At 31.5% G+C, this 20,809-nt stretch overlaps 1 pseudogene; it reads left to right on the top strand.

Moving 5' to 3' along the window:
* Positions 1–44: 44 nt before the first annotated feature.
* On the top strand, positions 45–4,475 carry LOC134233541 (complement C1q tumor necrosis factor-related protein 3-like; annotated as a pseudogene).
* Positions 4,476–20,809: the final 16,334 nt, after the last annotated feature.

The following is a 20,809-nucleotide window of genomic DNA, read 5'->3' as shown; positions in this document are numbered from 1 at the left end:
CAATCAGAATCATGTTTTTAACATATTAAATTTGTAAATGATCAATGAGAAGGTAAGTAAATTTACGAGTTTCATTTTATTAAAAAAAAAATAGTTGTAAATGATATCAGAAAGCCTGGACTTTAATTTATCTTGGGTAATGATTGTGTATAAATTTGAGGAGTGAGATTTTTTAAGCTGTTGATTCTGGTAAAATCTCGGTATTTCAAATTTTCTAAAGTTCCTTGAAATTTTTCAGTATCCACATCTGATTTACGCAACTTCTCGTATATATATTGTTTCACAGTACTCTTGAAGTTCCTCCTTGACTACTGTTAATATCTTAGTAAGGAGTAAAGAAAGTGGCTTGGTTAAGCATTTACTATAGCCCGCTACGTGTCTTTGTTTGTATGGATTTTTATAATGTTTGGGATAAAAAATTTATCTACAAGAGAACTGGAATGAAAGATTTAAGGGTGACTAGTAGGAATGTTAAGGAAAGTTTGTCCACAATCAACAATAACAGTGATATTGGACAATTTCAGGCAAAGTTGACCATATACTTTATTCGTATATTTATTGGTCTGGGTTAAAGTTAAAAAGCTAGGCTTTCCAGATCTTAAAATGATAAGTTTGGCTTTTTCTAACTAGTTGGACGATACTGCGTTTTTAAATTTTTGCACTAGAAACTAGTTTTATAACTTTGTCTGAACTATATATTAAGCAATCATATTTCATTGATCTCAGTAGCAGATGTGCCAGAAGTTTTCAGTCATATTGTAAAAAAAAAAATGAAAAGGCAATTATTTATCGTCCAGATACAGAGAAGTGGAGAAAATTGTTTTATGATAATAAATGTAAATATTTTCAAAAACTAAGTGATACGCCGGTAAATAGGACAATAACATGACCACCTACACGCAGCATAAACGACCACAGAAGTGTATCTACATATAAAAATGACTGAAATATGATTGTTTCACAAAAGGTATTGGCAATCATAGAAATGTAAGTTTCAACAAATCGTTTTTTTTTTACTCTGTTAAGATTTCTGATATTTTCCTATTTTCTTTGAAAATTGAAGCTTTAAGAAGTTGGGTTGGGTTTTTTTTTATCTCAATTACATTAAATATAGTTATAGAAATGCCCGTTTCATAATGTCATATGCTAAACAAGTAGTAAAACAAAAGAGGAGGAAAAACAATACACACTTTAGAAACATTCAGAAAAACAAAATTACTTTAATAGTAAAATTTTTTCAACATGTTCAAGAAGGATTTCAGCTCTACAAATAAATTGAAGAACTTAAAACAAAAGATCCATGGGCCACATCGCTCACCTGAGCACATCGGCTAGGAAAAAGCACATATCAGATCAGAACTGAAAGTTAACTGAGGTATGGGGGGGGGGGAGGCTTGAATTTTAATACTATTTGAGAATGCCTTCATATCAATACAGCATATGACTTTGCTGCTCTTGATGAAAAGATATCTTTTTTAAACATTTTGTTCCTATATATTACTTCGTAATAATTTGAATTTGATTCCCCATCGTTTCCCTTCTTAGTTCCTACCCCAAAAGTCCATGATTTGAACAGATTTAAATATTCAATACATGAGAATGTTTACATGCCAATATGACTAAACACAGCTTTTCTGTTCTTCGGATATTCCCTTTATTTTTCCATGTAAAACTTTGATCTACCATTGTGGCCCCACCCTACTTTTCGGGGTTATGATTTGAACAAATTTAATTCTACACTACCTGAGAAAGCTTCCATAAAAATACTAGTATCACTAATCATGGATTTGGTATTCTTGAGAAGATTTTTTAATATCTTATAATGTAAAACTTGGATCCCCCATTGTGGCCCCACCCTATCCCTGGGGGTTATTTGAACAAACTAAAATTTACACTACCTGAGGATGATTCCATATAAATATCACTAATTATGGCTTTGATGATTTTAAAAGATGTCACTATATATTCCTACGTAAAACTATGATCGGCCATTTTGGCCCCACCCTACTCCCGGGGCTCATGATTTGAACAAATTTTAATCTACGCTACCTGAGAATGATTCCACATCAGTTTCATCTTTCCTGGCCCAGTGGGTCTTGAGGAGAAGATTTTTAAAGATTTTCCTATATTCTCCTATGTAAAACTTTGATCGGCCATTTTGGCCCCACCCTACCCCCAGGGCTCATGATTTGAACAAATTTTAATCTACGCTACCTGAGGATGATTCCACATGAGTTTCGTCTTTCCTGGCCCAGTGGTTCTTGAGAAGAAGATTTTTTAAAATGTCATTATTTTTTCTCTAATTCATAATTATCTCCCCTTGGAAAAAGGCGTGGCCCTTCATTTGAATAAACTTGAATCCTCTTTACTCAAGAATACTTTGTAGCAAGTTTGGTTGAAATTGGCCCAGTGATTCTTGAGAAGAAGATGAAAATGTGAAAAGTTTACGACAACGGCGACAGGCAACGGACAAATTTTGATCAGAAAAGCTCACCTGATCCTTGGGCTCAAGTGAGCTAGAAATCATAGAAAAGCATTCTGGAGTTATAATCATTATTAAATCATTGTCTTTTTTCATCATAGTGTTAAATTATCGATCTTTGTCAGAGGGTTTCAATAAAGTTGATCGATGACGTCAAAACAAAAATTAAGAGATTTTGATTTTATAGACGTGTGTTTGTCTTTACTGAAGACGACAAGACGCGTCTGTATTTAATAAAAGCCAGTATTTCCTCTGATATTCTTGACAACATCAATGAATGCAAATATAATTAATAAGCAACTATTATTCAGTGAATTTGGCATTATGAATAGCAAAAGCTCTGTTGGCATATTTTCGATGATGCGCGAGCGCGCGTCATGGAATATGCAAGCAGAACAATTGCTGTTCATAATGTCATGTTCACTGAAAACGTTGTTTGTTTTAAATGTTGTATTTTTAAGTTGCGGAAGTTACATATATGGACCCCTAAATCAAATCAAAATATTTTTTTATTGTTTACCCAAAATGTTTAATCTGCAAATTAAGAGACTAATTCAATAATTAATAAACACTTTACAGTCTTACAGATTTCAGTCTTAATCTGGTTCATGATCCTGGGGCTGGTCTTGTCTTGTTTTTAATACCCTTGAAATGTGTTTTTCATTTATTTTTAATACCAAATTTAGTGAATATGTCAGTCATATAAATAATTCCCATAATCCAAAGTTGCTCAACAATAAAATGTATATTTATATATATATATATCTTCAGAAAACATTGTAAACCCAATTCTTAAAGTTTATTATTATTATTTTTTTGCTAGGCATAACTGTGCATGGATTAAATAAATGACAAAACGTTAACTTTCTTGAAATTTTTTTTATGGAAATTAATATTTGTATTTGAGTGCATTTAACATCTGTTTAACTCTCAATAGTTTAGTTTTATTTAAAAGGGAAAGCCTAGTCTTATATTTCAGGTTTTATTTACATTTTCGACAAAACTGTTCCAATTTTACTTGTATCTGATTCTATGTAAGCAAAAACATAAACTTAGTTCACTGATCGTCTGATTGTTTTAAAAGTCCATTTTTTCTCTCTTCCCTATTTGTATTGTTTAAATGGACTTTGAGATACTGTTCATTATCTCTTTCTTTCACTATTTTGATAGCATATCTGTAGGAATGCATGACCAATCTTTTTTACGTCTTTGAATAGGCCATTTTGCCTCAAAACGACACTCCTAGGTGTAGCAGCACTGGCTGTTATCCCTGCAAATAGTGAAAAATATGATATTAAAAAGGAAAGAACATCAACTCAGTTATTTGGTCGTGCAAAAAGGAGCCTTTATGAAGGTATGATATATGTACTTAATTCTTCTGTTACAGGAAATCCATATGAAAATATCAATATTTATTTTTTTCTTTAACTCCTTAATTTACAAAATAAAGCATAGAACATAACTTCAAGTAAAGAAGTTCATATTTTAGGCTGTGAAACTGCTATTATCAGACCCTCATTGTATAAACAGTGCAAATAAATTTAATAGCATTGTACATACAGATGTTCACAAATGAAAAAAAAATACATTAACATACAGAGGAATGGTAGCCTTTCAAGCAAAGTTAACAAAAGACCAAAGGAGCCTTCCAGAAAATGCTGTTGTTATATTCGAAGCAGCAAGTCTGAACGCAGGGCATGCCTATAACCCTCTCACAGGAATATTCACGGCACCATAAGACGGGATATACTTTTTCTCATGGAATATTCTGGCACATGCTGGAAGCTTTTTTCACACAGAGATCGTTCTCAATGGTAAGGCTGTCGCTCACAACCATGCTGATGGCAGGAGTGGCAGTTCTCACTTTGCATCCGGGTCCTCGACTGCGGTGATTGGGGTGAGAAGGAACGACCATGTTTGGATTAAGGCCATGGGAGGTCAAGGGGAATCTGCTGCTGGTGATTGGTCTTCATTTTCCGGCTTCAAATTGTAAATGTTCAATGAATGATTATTGAAATTGGGGAAAATAAATCTATAAGATTATTATGATCTTTTTCTTTTTTGTTACATCTAATTAGACAGACGAAGAACTATATATTTTCATGGCAATGGATTTAATCACAAGGAAAGGAGACACTTCTAGTGTAGAATTAGGAGGAGGAAGATCCAAATGAAATATTGTATATCACCTTACAGGATATTGCCTGCAGTATTAGTATTATTTTGAATATTTTCAAATTATGTATCATCTAAGTGTGGGGAACTATATTGCAAATATAATTCACTTAGAGTACAGCCTTTTTTGCCTCAAATTTAAAGCCCCCACCCCTTTCAGTTAATTTTGCAAAGGTTCGGAGTTAAAATTTTCTATAGTAATGCTGCCATCACTTTTATATATTAAGACTTTTCATATGTGTGCATGTTTGGTGATGTTTATTTGTGTGTTTGTATGAAATGAAGATTTTGTAGATAATGTCTTCCAACAATCTGTCGGAATTCCCATAGGTACATGTACCAAATAAGCCCTGTTATTAGAAGACCTAAATTTGCATTCACGTAAAGAATTTCTTAAAACCATCTACTTGAGAAGAAGAAAACACTAACTGTGGCCTTAAACTCGACAATGAGATACATTATTTTTCTTTATTATACCTCTACTGATTTTTCACTATATAAAAGTAAATCGATATATTTTGCTGATTTCCTGAAAATCACCGTAAATAAGCCGATTCCCTGCAAAACAGACTGATTCCCTGAAAAAAAGTACGTTTTTTTTATGAACTGATACACACCTATTCGGAACGCTTGACATTTTCTTTCAACTTACGACAAACTTAAAAATGTTCCGAATAAACTCATGAATATTCATTAGTGAATCGAAATGCATCGCGAGTCAACTGGTCCCATAACAATCAAAAAGAACCAGTTTACTGGAAGCGAACGACAACAGAAATGGCGTGCTCAAATTTGCGTAATGTTACTTTCGATTTTACTAAGTTAAAACTCGGACAATGAACTGATTTATTGATAAAATGGAATTCCTTTCATGACTGTATTCTGTTTTGTCGAATTTTTTATCTATTTCTGTTGGAATTAAACATTGTTGCTGAATACAGTATTGAATATAATTTTTTTCAAATATCTTGTTTGTATCGGTATAATAAAACAGTTAAAGTATATCATTTCGGGAGTCAGCAAGATTCCAGTTCCCCTCGAGCAACCCTATTTCCCTCGGCGCAAGCGCCTCGGGAAATAGACTTGCTCTTGGGGAACTGGAATCTTGCTGACTCCCTCAACGATATACTTTAACTGTATACTATAATTTTAAGCTCTCTGATTGGCTGAAACCTGTTCACATGAACAAGTATATAACAAAATAAAGACATGTGTTACTTTTTATAGTCTCTGAAAAGCATTTCGACTTGATGCTTTAAAAACCATAAAAAATCTTCTGAAAGGAAATCCATAGTGCCGATTTTTAAAAAGCTAATACAGTATATGACTTAATGTTCCCCCAAAAATTTTTGGTAGGACATAATGATGCCCTGAATAAAGATTTACTTTATATTAAAAAACATTAGTAAGATTGTTTTTTCATTAATCGATTCAAAAGATAATAAAACAAATGTACTTGTTTTAATTAGTAAAATTCCTAAATTATTCTGTCAGTAGAAAATAACTTAATTTGATCTTTTAGCATAAGTGTAAAAGAATCCAAAGAGAAACTTATGGCTTGTTTCCATTATTTTCAAATTATTTTGTTTTGTCGACCTCTGTAAAAAGTAATATATAACAAATGAAGCCCTTTCATTCGGTCAATCCATATAGATATATCGACCTCACAGAAAAGCATATCGACCTCGTACTTCGTGCTCGGTCAATATGCTTTTCTGTGAAGTTGATATATCTATGGATCCACCTCATCAAAGGGCTATATTTATATTATTTTGACAACGTGCATTTATTATCAATTAACGAGGCCAAATCTAGTTGGAAATTACGAAAACAGAATGATAAAAAAAATTTTAATTCTTGGAAATAAATTTGTATGTATTATGCTAAGAAAAATTAGAATGAAATTTTGTTACCTTGCCTTTATTGTAGTCAGATGGGGGCACTTTCAAGATATGGACCATTTTTCGTGCTTTTATACACAATTACATACTAAAACTCCACAATAAACAAAGGAATTGACAAGTTAAAAAAATAAATGATGAAATATTTTGTTTTTCACATATATCATACAATTTGCATCCCTCTTCTAAAAAATGAAAAGAAAATCGGAGGTAGCCTTTATTGCAGTGAAAAGGGGGAATATCAAAACACAAAAATAGGACTTATTTTTATCCATCTAGATATCTTATAAGTCGCAATGGGTTTACATAACATCAACAAAAAATTGTAATACTGTATAAGTTTCTATAACTTAATTAATTCTTACATTATGAAATAAATTTCTCTCTATTCTCAATAAAAATAGTGAGTATAAACACTTCAACAAGTTTGAGGAGAAAGACTAAAATCGTTTACCTCTGGTTGTAGTGTTTTTTTCTAACTCACAAATTGAAATAAAACAAGATAAAATTAATAAATCTGTACCAAGAAATTGATACCCCAAAATAAATTATGTTCCAAAGTTGTAATTATGTTATTAATAAAAAAAAATATTTTCTAAAAACATGTAAATAATAGAGATGCCGGAATGAGCCAGCTTTCAACAAGCACAGTCTATAGAGCTAACAGGTATGCAAGATCATCGAAACATTTTAGTGCAATTTGACGTCATTTTAATTGTGACGGTATTGTATTCAATTGTCGGCAGTCAAGGGTACTGTGACGTGCCTCAGTCGACGCTGCTTTAAAACGTCTGCGCAGATCAAGTAGATCATGCCTCGTTAACAGTAGTTACATGTATGTTCATTAATCTTGATATATATCCCGGTGAGATTGACTTGAAAGATATCAGATAGTCTGACGCATCTCTACCATATTTACATATTTTACCAGAAAAAGACATTAATTATAACCAAACTACAAAATTTGATACTAAACGTAATGACTACACCTTTGCATTTGTCATTTTCCGTACTTATATAGCAATATATTCTAACATATGCATGTCTCTCTGTAGAGCATGTTCAACATTTGAACAAATTCTAAAATTGGCAAGTTATTGACACATAATTTGATAAAACAAGGATATTAACAGTCTCATTTGAAGTTATCATTTTGCAAGTGTTTTGGACAACACAAGGACCTTGTCACTGTGTTGTGTTTCGGACAAATGCGTTTTGTCGACCCTCAAATCAAACTGTTTGCCTTTGGTCTAACGACGTCATGCAGACAGTTAGGTTCTTGATCCAACAAGACGCATGTTGCCCCTCACTCAGTCACTAAATGTATTTTTTAAAAAATGAAGCATGGTTTGTTGCACCTCTATCTTTAAATACACGCAAAAGCAAGGTTTTTCTTATCAATTATATGAAATCTGCCTCATTTTTGTGTAATTTTTTGAGACAGATAATAGTTAACATATTATCTATTTTATGGATTTTATTACCTATTACCGGTATTACATAATTAATTAGAATTATTTTCTTTACTATATAACTCAAGTCACAATCTTAGAAAAGTGGAAAGTCCCTAAATTTTTGTTGTTTATTTAAATGGAGAACAGAGGTGGTTTCTTGAATGCTTTGATAGTACAATTGCTGTAAGTTGGGTTCATGACTGTGCACAGAAATGTAAGAGTAAGAGGCATCCTAAAATATGTCAATGATATTGCTTATCTATTTAACAGTTTACAGCCTATAATTTAAATAACACTTGCTGTCAAATTCTGTGATAAACAGATAACTTCATTGTTTAAATAATACGTTATTTTCCACCCAGCTGTGACAAAAATAAAAAGTGAATCAATATGAATGAAGAGTAGTACGATTTTACATGTACGTTTTTACATAAACAATTTACAAAGTATAATGTTCGGAATCCGAAGGAAAGTATTTAATTCGAGAAAGCGATTATAGAAATTGTGCATAATCTACAATAGTAAGGAAAAGCAGTCATAGTTCGAGATAGCTTTAGGAAAAATAATCTGCAGAAACACTTTATCAGTTGAGTAATTTAGCTTCCAGTGACAAATTTTAAGTTAGAAAAACACAAATTGGGTTAATTTTCACTTTATTCCATATCCTGAAGGGTCTACGTGAAGGATCTGTTTTCAAAAATAAAACCTTCCACGTCGAAGTTTACACTATCAAAATCTAGAACATTGTAAAACTATAAAATTTAATAAATTTATATTTACTTCTAAGAATTTACTGTGATCTGTAAAAAGATTTGTTTCTAAATTCCAGTACTGGTTCATGTATTTAAAGACGGTAATTAAAGTAAAAATTGTTTGAATCTACTATAAACAAGGAAAGTAGTTTCTTCCGGTTAGTTTTCAGTAAATATTTCATCTCGTATTTTTCCTACGATCTTCTTTCCAATCAGTTGTATGTTTGATTATTTTTTGTCTTTATATATGGTTGTATTTTTTTTTAGCCTTTATTTATATATTCAATATAAATTATGTTATGTTTTACAATTACGTACTAAATACACGAATGTTAAGTTGAACAACCCTTCAAGAAGAATGAACAATTGTATAAAAGAGACCTTTCTGTCTATAAATATATAACTAAATGCATGCACAAAACTTTGTCGTCTTTCTCAGGTTACTTTTAAATGACTGTGTTTACGATTATATAAAGAGAGTTTCTAAAATTATATGTATATCTCAGCGCTCAAAAAATTAACTTCATTGGTCTCTAAAATGTAAGTAAATTTTGATTTCTTTTCTGGAATTTTTTTTTTACTGTTTTAGCAGTAAACCATTTTTTTTCAGTTTGAGATACTTTATTGGCAATTTTTATGCCTAGTATGTCAAAAAATTATAGCAAATTAAGAATAAAAATAAATGTTCATTTTATACATTTTTTTCATTTTTCAGGGCTTTTATGCTAAAGGCTGTGTTCATTGTTCTAGCAATGCTGAAGGAAGTTCATGTAAATGCAAAAGAAGGGACACGTGATTTCATCGATAAATACAACAAGTATAACACAGTCTGTAAGAAAATGGGATATCGAAAAGAATGTTCCAAAGGAAAACAGAAAGGTACTAAATTACTGTTATGGCTACGCCTTCATCTCTTAATAAAAGATTATGTGTTGAAAATATACATGTAATATAAATACCGCATCTACAGAACTGTATTTGGGGCTAGCATTGAACATTTTTACTTTTACTCCCCAAAAACATTGCCAACAGAGACGAAACGAAGGTTGACAATTGTTTTCGAGGGATTAAACTTTTGAATTTTACTCTCAACTGCATAAAGTATTAATGATATTATACCGAGTGTTTCATACAAATACAAAAATGGTAAACAATGCGCGCATATATCCCGCGCAGAGATCATTTTTTCGAAAACTACCAGTCCTCATGCAAGTAATGTTAACTGTTGCTATGTTCTTTCACGCTGGAGGGCCCGGTTTCATCCTTCAGAGGGTAACATTGATTTAAACAATATTTTTCAAAGCCGCGTGGCGCAGTGTTTAGAGCGTCTGCTCTAGAAGACGCGAAGTAAGGAGTCAATCCTTACGTCGCGGGTTCGAATCACACAGTTCGACGTGGAGACCGGTCCATCTGTTGAGACCGTATAAAACGAGGTCCCGTTTCGCAGTAGCACGAAAAGATCCCTCCGTGCGCCCTGAGTTCCGAGTATAGGACAAAATTTGCAGTTCTCTATCGGCAAATAGTGGTGTCTCCATATTAGTGAAAAATTCTCGAGAGGGACGTTAAATAATATACAATCAATCAATCAATCAATCGCGACAAATAAGATTCAACTAAATTACATATAATATTACAAGTATAATAAATAAAAGATATATCAATAAATATATGTTGAAATCGAATATCGAATACAAATCGATAAGATGTATGACTTTTCTTAAATTTAATGAATTATAATCGAAATTTGTCCTGATATAAACTTGCATCATTTCAATACTATCCTACAGTGTCCATGTGTATCTTTTACTGTGTGTGCTGCGTTCATCTTCATTTTTTTTTTTTCACTTTATTTTGATTTGAAGCAGAAAAGGTGGCTTTTCACGCACGGTTATCAACTGATCAAACGGACCTCCAGAAAATGCAGTTGTTTTATTTAAGACGGTAACTCTTAACTCTGGAAATGCCTATGACGCTACCACTGGTAAATTCACAGCACCTGAACATGGTATCTACTCATTCTCCTGGACAATTGTTACAAACCTGGGAAACAGTTTTCAACAAATATTGTTCTGAACGGTTACACTGTTGGGTACAATAACGCCTATGGCAAGAAAAGTAGTTCTAATTATGCGTCTGGAACAGGGTCAGCTGTTATTAGGATGAAGAAAGAACGATAAAGTGTGGATAAAAACACATGACAAAACTGGTGGATTTGCATATCGAGATTGGTCCTCATTCTCTGGTTTTCATTGTAAAATAATAAAATTGATAGACAAGAAAAAATAAATGTTAAGTTATTTATATGTACATATATTATTCTATTTCATGTAGTGTATTTTATCTATACAGTTCTATCGATTCTAAGTGATCATTTATGTCTTTTCCTATATATTATATAATATTCAATTCAATCTTTATACATTTTTGTGTAATTCTGAGATTTTAATGAGATATCAACCACTCTGAAAAAATTTCAACATTGAGCATGTTGAGAGGAAACCTGGTTATATAATTAACTAAATCAAGTGAAATCTGATTTTGAAAATATAAGGTGAATGACATATATTGACAATGAAACTTTTAATTAAGAAAATATTAGTTCCATTTTAACGGTTTGATTGACAACTAAAGCAAGTTAACCTTATTTGAAGGATAAACTGTAAATATTCAGCGATAAAAGGGGTAGATACAATTGCATAAGCCCGTAATATCAAAACAATTATCCATATTTTGACGACATATAAAATTTCATATATTGTAAATTCTTGGGTTTTTAATACATTTACAAAAAACTTATTATTCTACCTTTACCTTATCTCGTAAATAAAGTTTATTCAACTGAAATTAATTATGTGAAAAATTGTGCAAACCAATATTAGAAGTAAATATTAATCTACAACAAATTTTACTGTAATCTGAAATGAGAGGTTTTCTCTTGTATTTTGGCTTATTAAGAAGCATATAAAGTTACTGGCATATACGTGAAAATCTTGACAAGTCGTTTTCCTTACTGTATGATTTTAAGCAAATCACATCCTAAAGCAACTTTAACTGTTACCGTTTTTTCCAAAATCATTAGATCTGTCTTCTGAAGAATCTTCTAAAGTTAAAATAAACTTATTTATATCTTTTAAAAATATTTATTCATTAATAAAGATCATATTCAATCAAATTACACAAATTATCTTATTAATATTAAAGAAAATGATTATTTTCTTCCTTTTAATTGTTTTAAAAATTTTTCTTTATTATTTTTTTTTCATTATATTTAATTCTAGTTATTTAATAATGAATTTATAATATAAAGCCAATAATTCAAAAAAAAAAAAAAAAAAAAGATAGAATATAAGGTCTCTATTATAGATATAGCTGAAGACTCCTTTTCGGATTACATGTGTTCTATTTCAAAATGTTCTGCAAAAAACTATAAAATCTGTGACATTTTGATAAGTAACCCTCTTTTCACCAGTAATCTTACTGCACATAGCTCATATACTAAAACTTGAGAAAATCTAAACTGCAAATCTTTTAATGTTGTCTTAGAAATAGAATGTACTCTTTGTAGACTTGCTTATCAAAGGATCACTTAATAAAAGAATATCAGGACATAGATTTCAAATAAATAATGTGGGCCAGCAACTTTTAAAAAAGCTTTTTAATTTACCTGATCATTCTATCTGTCAATGAAAGTTAGAATTCTAGAAAAGATTTACCACCATACCGATAATCCTTTACTGAGCACACCTTTCTGTAAACAACGAGAAAAATTTTGAATTAGAAAACTTGAGACAACCTTTCCTTATGGATGTAATGCATTGTCGATTGTGTTGGGAATCCTTCCAGTTCTTAAGGTAACAATGTACATGTAATGAAGCTTTTTAACCATACACAGAGATGCAAGCATAGTCATGGGCATCGGTCTTACAATAAACCTTTAAATGTGCATGGAAACAAATTTGATGTTAATATTTTCTGTATAATATCAATACTTATATATTTTAATAGCATTTCACACAAAAGTATATTAAAAATTTTATTTCATCTTAAAGTCATTGAAACTTCAAATTTTAGTATGGATTTGATTGACACGTACTTGCACTCTCACAAATTTTACTTTTATTCTTAATACTTAGGAAAAGTGGCAATCTTGTTGTGTATTATGAAAAATATCAAGAATTTAATCCAGAAAAATAATTATATTCAGAGTAGAAATGTTAGAAATCAAAACCCCTTCACAAGCATTCTCCGCGCTAAGTGTTGTGTACAGAGTTCAGCAAATTGATCACACCCATGAGAAGTGCAGAATATATGTAAACAGGGCACGAGTTCTGTTATTGTTGATGTTTACTATTTACCAGGTGCGCTCAATTGTTAAAGTCTGCTAATCATAACTTCACGGACTGACAATATTCTTTGTGCATGTTTTGCTTTCGAACATTTCTACTATGAATTTTCTGGATAATTGTTTTTATATTTTTCATATATACACAACAAGATTGCCACTTTTTCTAATTATTAAGATTTGTGAAAGTGCAAAGATGTGTCAATCAAACCCGTCTGAAAATTAAAGTTTCAATAATTTTAAGATGAACCTTCATCGCCTGCATACGGATTTTAAATATTTCAGTTGATTACATACGCAAAAGAATGCTCTTCGTATGAACAATTTCTAAAACGAGGTTAATTATTGACAAACAAGTTAATGAAACAAGAATATCAGCAGTCGCGTTTAAAGTCATCATTTCGTAAGTTCTATGGTCGGTACAATGACCTTTATCACAATTAAATAATACAATTTATCATTTAGTCAAATGCTGAATGACGTTTTTCCGTACTAATTATTAGTCCATTATCTACATAATGTATTGACGACGGATTTCTCAGTTGTTTACTGATCATAATAAGGAGCAAACGGGGGGGTAGGTGGGGGGATGGTAGGGGGGATGCTCACTCCTCCATATCACCTGACCAAAGCGTTACAGACGGACGGACGGACATCCCAATTACTATATACCCTCCCACTTTTCAAGAGGGGGTGTAAAGATACGGTATTGCGTAGCTTACGCTAGTTGCCTCAAAGATACTATTTGCTATATAGTGAAAAAGTTACTATATGCTATCTAGAAAAAAAATAATTTTATTTTCCAATCGTGTTAGGGTGGATTAAAATTATTTTTTTCTTTTATTATTTTGAATCGATCCAGCGAATAATTCCTGTCACCAAACTGAATTTAATTAACCATACCTATACCATATTTCAAAAACTTCTTTAAACTTTTAAGATATGTCGGAGGATCAAGCCATTAAGATAAAATTATATTACTTCTCTTTGACTTTACTCCTTGAAATATAAACAGCAGTTACTGAGAAAACTCAACAGATACGTGCAACGACATTTCACTAAATTTCAGCAATTTTCTTCAAAAACCTATGACACCCCTACTAATGTTATTGTGATTTAAATTCAAGACACGTGGTTTAGGTTTACCTATTCAAAGGTTATAGGGTAGATCCGGTTTTATAAATAAAATTGGCAGTAAACAGGAAATTGTTATAGTCTGTTTCTTCTGAAACATGTCCTGTGAAAAATGTGTGTTTCCACACCTTTCTGAAAGACTTTCATGATTTTCAACAGAAATGGGTGACTTAAGGGGGGGGGGGTTAAATAACAATTAATACATCTTATACTTAACTGCAAAAATTACAGCTCACTAGCGACCGATACGCTGGTAAAAAAAATGTGTAATATCATCGATCTACACTAAAAAACCTTTGTTTGCCTTATATGGCTATTGCTATTAATGCGCACAGAGGATCTTACCACGAGCAACTGACCAATTGTTGATTGAATACGTTTACGCCAAATACATGATTACATGTTACTTCGAACACGTGGTTCAGGTCAATCTATGATCATGTCAATGGAGTGTAAAATAAAAAAAATGTTCTTATGAACAAAATGCAACCATTGCAATCCATGAAAAATATCACGGGCGTTTTTAATTTGCTGTTAACTAGAAAAAAAATTATGTTTAATAAAACGTATACGTAGTTCGTATCAAGTTCAGAACACCAGCATTTCAAAGATGAGGAAAACGAGCAGCATCTCGTATGCATTTAAATGTACAATAACTATACTCGTGATCACGTGTGTTGGCCAGGGAATCCACCTGGCAATTGTATTCACCGCTAGTACAATAAAGGAATTTATCAAGCGTAAAATTTCTGTAGTATTCGTATAGTAACCCATAATGCGATTCTCATTCATGTGATTTGTCAGTTAAAGTCACATTGGTGCCCCATTTGCTAATCTGACGCCACAAAATATAGTCCCGGTTCCCATGCAAAATATTTGTACAAAAAGAAATTTTAATTCATGACAGCAGAAAATTGTATCATAGAGAATACTTAAAAATAATTTAAACTTGAATGAATTCAACAAGAAAGATCGATTGAAGTACATTTCTACAGAATGATATTATAGGGTGGTGAAAACTAAAACACAACATAACTTTTCTGTTTACTATGTCTCCACGTGCTAGTCACTTCCTAGCCACATTTCCGTGAATAATTTACCCTATCTCGCTGAAGTCTCGCTAGCTCTCGCCAGAGCCACTGTCAGAGCTACTCTGAACTCATCGGGTTTTATAATGTGCAGAACACCGAAAAATAAATTAAAGTTTCCGAACACATTAGTAGGGGTGTATGAAATAAAGCCAAATTATAGATTTCTAAGATTATAAACAAAGAATTTTTAATGTTTTTTAGTTGAATGTGGAATTAATCTTAGGAGTGGGACATAAAAATCCATGTTCAACTCCAGTGTACACATGTAAAATATTTACCTTTATGTCTATTACATTTGCATTGATTTTCCCTTGCTAAAACATCATATTTGTAGCTCAGTGGTTGAGATGACATAGCTTAAGCTAGCGAAACCCTGTGAGATTGAAAATATTCTGGACGACATATTTATTTTTTTTGAAATTGACAGTTTTAGTTTGGTCTTCATGGTGTTTTCACAGAGTACGGAGTTGCTCCTTACTTCAGGGTTCATTCTGTGTTTGATATGCATACCAGTCCTTCGGATAAGATCATATAATCCGAGGTCTCACGTCAAAGTAGGTGCTTGCATAAATAAAGATCCCTCATTGCTTGAAAGCGGTAAGTGTCGGGTACATGACTCACTTTCGGTAGGCGGCGTCTCAATATGAGAAAACAATTTCAAATGAATGTTAAACAAGCAAAGAAACAAAAATACAATGCTCTCTCTGCTGGAAAATTTCGACTTGTGGCACACTCTTGATTTTTCTTTTTTCTTTGCCAGGAAATAAAAAGCATCTCTTTTATTCCATGAATATTCCATGAATATTCCGTAAATATTTCAAATGAGTCCATAAAAATCGAGGATGGCGTTCGCACCTCTAATTCTTCACTGGTCTTGCGTTTAGAGAAAATGTATAATGTTGAAGCCTCCCCTTCGCATGCGGTGACGCTTCATATGACTGAAATTATTTTCAAAGGGAATAAAACAAACAAAAAGTCAACCAATCTTGAATAAGTTTATCTTTAAGACATCTAATCAATTCAATTTGCGAACATGTCAAAATCAAAGTTATAAACAAGCAAGATACATATTAGGCGTTTACAATGCGAAATATGTGACTTATCTCTCTTTCCTGAAGTCGTTCTCTAGACTTCCATGAATGTATTGTTGAGTCTTCAATTATTATATCTAAAATAAAACATAAGTGTAATAGACGTGGCTGTTTCACTACTTTCTGTTGTATGGTTGGAAATTTGTTCTAACACTTTACAAAGAATTCTTTAAACTCAAACTGTAGAAATAAACTCTAAAGTTGCCTCTTGAAACAACCAATTAACACATGACACGAAGCTCTACATGTAGAATACTTGTCCAAAATATTGACTTTTTCTGGGCGTTTTACACGATTTTCATATTTGACGCGCCAAGAAAACGTCAGAACGGTGCACTTATAAAAAGGGGAAATTTCACCATTCCCGACTAAACTCGACTTTCGATTCTTTGGAATCGAATTAAATTTCAAATTCACAAATTATAAGTAGCATAATGCTTCTGGTTCTCACCAATATTGCTTAAAAAGAAAAGAACACTCCATATTTTGAAACAGGTCTTTCAAGATATCAAAATGAATGAGATCAGAACAAACCTCGACAGTTTGATAAAAATATGTTCACCAAAAACTTAATGTACATGTAAGAAAGAAAAAAAGTGGTGATACTGGTAAGCACTCGAAGCATTGAACATGTAATTTGGTCCGTCTATTTTGAAATTATACCTGAGAACGCTGCCTCTGGTTTTATATATATATATATATATATATATATATATATATATATATATATATATATATATATATATATATATATATATATATATATATATATATATATATATATAAGAGGTTGTTCCAAAAAATCGCAGACGGGAAAAATAATTTAGTTTCTTTTTCTAAATTAGGTTTCTTTTTTAGTTAAACAGAATATTTCATAATTCATGAATATCAGTTTTCATTACATTAGTTTATTTAATGAGTACATTTAATGAGTAAATAATATTAAAATAGCATATAAGTGTACATAGACACAAAAGAAAGCGTAATTAAGGTCTTTAGATCTTATAATGTCATGATCATTTTAAGTACCCCCCCCCTGTGTGCTTAACCGCCTCTTTTAAACATTTCATTGATTATTTTACACTTGCAAATCACCTTCGACTCGTGGAAACATTAAAATTCACCACTGTTCATAATTTATTCCTTTTTAGTCAGATTTAATGTGGTTCAAGTATAAGGGTTTCCAAAATTCCGAAGCAAAGCATAATTTATTAGGATTTAAATTTATTAAGGTATCCGACCGATAAAAGTATCATGTTAAATGAAATTAAACGCATAACACATATGAGTGGAATACTCGGTAAAGTTCAATATAAATTTTTTGTTTAAGTATTTAAAGACGGAAAGTGTCCTAACTGAGACTTTTTGAGTGGTCAGTAGAGGGAATACTTAGTCCCCTATACATGATCTCACATCTGATGTTTTAGAGGTCCTTGGTTGCTCCTCTCCCCGTCTTTATTGTTTAAATGAATCTTGAGCTTAAATACTGTCTCTACATTATATTTATCTTTTCCTTTAAACGTAATCCCCCTTTCAATTGCTTGTAATCTATAAAGAGCATGCAGAAATGGGATTCTTGGTATGAAAAGGGTTTCAAAAAAGCATGAAAAACACAATTAAAATTTTCAAAAACATTCAATTATACTGTTGTTTGCATTTTTTTAAAATGTATTTATTAATATTTTCTACAAAATGATTTTTTTGTTCTTTTAGCAAGAGCGTAATATCACTTTTTTATTAGTTATAAATTCAATGTCATATTTTGTATTAAGCATTAACTTGATAAAGAAAATCATACTACTGTATTCTGTGCATTTTGAAAGCTGTGTGTGTACTCATACATTGTATAAAATAATCATGGTAACATATTTTTGTGTCATTTTTTAAGCTTTAAATCTGTTAAAGGTATTAAAATGAAACAAAAGGTTTGACAAACAGATACATTGTATTTTTGATAGACCAGACTTACCGTAACCCCGGAGTCGTGATTTGAACAATTTCAAATTTACATTATTCTTAATATACAGCTTCCTTATATGTTGCACTTGTTTTAGCCCAGCCTGAAGGTTCGTCGATACTCAGATAAGAGAGATACATGTAACTCTTAATAACCTAAATTATTATTCCTTTATAAATTTGCAAAGTTGAAGTTTCTTTGTTGTCCAACTTTTTTGCTTATAAAATACACTTCTTTTGAAACAAATTTTACATGGATGTTCTAACAGGACAGAGTAAACTATTTAATACAGAAATTGTATTGAATAATAAAATTGTTGGTTACAACAACTTTGACCTTTTGACCTTGACCTTGGATATAGACCTACTTTGAAAAAACCTTGAACCTTGCAATTGGTCATAACTTTTGAACAGTTGGTGCTGCGACTTTCATACTTCACAAATGCAATCCTTGTGACAAGACCTTTCATTGGATACCAACAACTTTGACCCTTTGACCATGACCTTGGAGTTTGACCTACTAATACTTTCAAAAGCTTTAATCTTCGCAATGACTTTTGAACGGTTGGTGCCATGGCTTTCATACTTCCCACATCAAATCCTTGTGACAAGACCTTTCTTTAGAAACCAACCTTGACAATTTGACCTTGACCCCGGAGTTTGACCTATCTTGAAAAAATGTTAACTTTGGCTATGACTTTTAAACAGTTGTTTAAGAACAAGGTATGGTTTCCATACAAATCTTGCCCTGTGATTTTCTAAAAAAAACTTGAATCTGGTGTAAAAGATGAAAACTCGTACTTTCTGAATCAATGGAATTCCATGCAGAAAAATCATACAAATCATTTTTCTCAAAGGTGTTTTAAATGCTAATTGTGACGTCATAAACATGAGCATTGTTAAAAAGTTGCAGAAGACACCAGTTTTCAATGGAATTTTCTTTCAGGTTATATTGTTCACAGGCATCGCCCACAAAGATTTTGAGATATGTGACTTTTTATTGACTTTTACACAACATATCAAAAAATTAAAGTGAGCCACTGCTATGACACTATTTTCTAAAGGAAAAAAACCCTTGATTACTTGGGCCATTTTGAGGTGTTTTCTGTTTAAAATAGAGAAATGTTTCACATTTATGACTTCATATTTGCAGAATGGTAATCTTTCATGCAATATTTCTTCCTGATTTATCACAGTCATATACTTCACAAATATTTAAGCCAGTTTCAAACCTTTTAGATGACATTACATTTTAGGGCACAATAAAGCTAAAACTATACCTACTTCTTCCGCCGTAACACATCATTTGGTTGGATAAATTATTTACTTTATATCTTATAACTTTATTTTCCTACGTCACAATGAGAATTCATCAAAAACATACAACTCCGCTTGACGTTACTTTTAAAATATGCCCTATTTGAAGCCATTTTTAGAAGGAAATTTGGTTCATTGTCTACTCTGAATTTAAATTATATGGAATGAAGTTTATTTTAATCTTTGTTATACGATATAACATAACTTGGGGCAGTTTACACTTTTTTATAAACCGCTTTCTAAAACATTTATTTTTTCCCCGCAATGTTTCTTTGTAGACTTGTTTTATGAAGTTTCGGAATTCATTATATTATTTTCATTTTCGTAGTGTGGAATATTGAAAATATTGTAATCTGACAAATGATTTTAGATGATATCAGAAAGGGGGCTATGAGTATAAGTAAGATTACCACTTTATAGAATTAAAACTCAGATGCTTTAATATACTATAATAGAAATAATGACCCTTAAAAGACAATGCTGTGACCTGCATTGTCATGCAACTCGGACCAGCACATGCATATGCTGATCGTGTAATCTATTTGATTTTTTTTTATCTTCTGATCTACTGAAAACAGAAGGTTAAATGGTTTTTATATTGCCCCTCAATCGCTCAATGCGAGATTGTAACAAAATGTTAATACTAGTACTATATATGATCAATTCTGATAAAGTGCCAAGGTCTTCCTTTTCATGTCCGTCCCATCGCTGGTATTAAACTTCCACAGAATTCAAAATATTTTTTAAATAATGATAGAAGATGAAAATCGGGGTTTAATAAATTTTCTTATTTATTCTATTTAAAAATAAATGAATTAAGGTTCGAATTTTAACTACATGTACATTGTGCATATTTACGTCACCATTGATAAAATGCCCAGCAGTAATAAATTTTTAGCGTGAAGAAGAACATGAGCATGATGGAGGATTATATATTTCAAATAATCCATATCATGGCCTTTAAGTTTCTTGTAATCAAACGTTTAGAAACAACAGTCGATGTATGTTTGTAAAAAAAAAAATATTTCTTCAATGTGAAATAGATTTATGGTGGAATACAAGGTTGGACTCATTCGTGGTTAAGAATATTACTTACATTAACTGTGTAAATTTC

The sequence above is a fragment of the Saccostrea cucullata genome, unplaced genomic scaffold (genome assembly GCF_032062105.1).
Source record: "Saccostrea cucullata isolate Sc308-1 unplaced genomic scaffold, CSIRO_AGI_Scuc_v1 ctg9747, whole genome shotgun sequence".
In the NCBI taxonomy this organism is placed as follows: domain Eukaryota; kingdom Metazoa; phylum Mollusca; class Bivalvia; order Ostreida; family Ostreidae; genus Saccostrea; species Saccostrea cuccullata.
The sequence above is the reverse complement of the archived record's forward strand: the minus strand, read 5'-3'. Positions and strand labels throughout refer to the sequence as shown.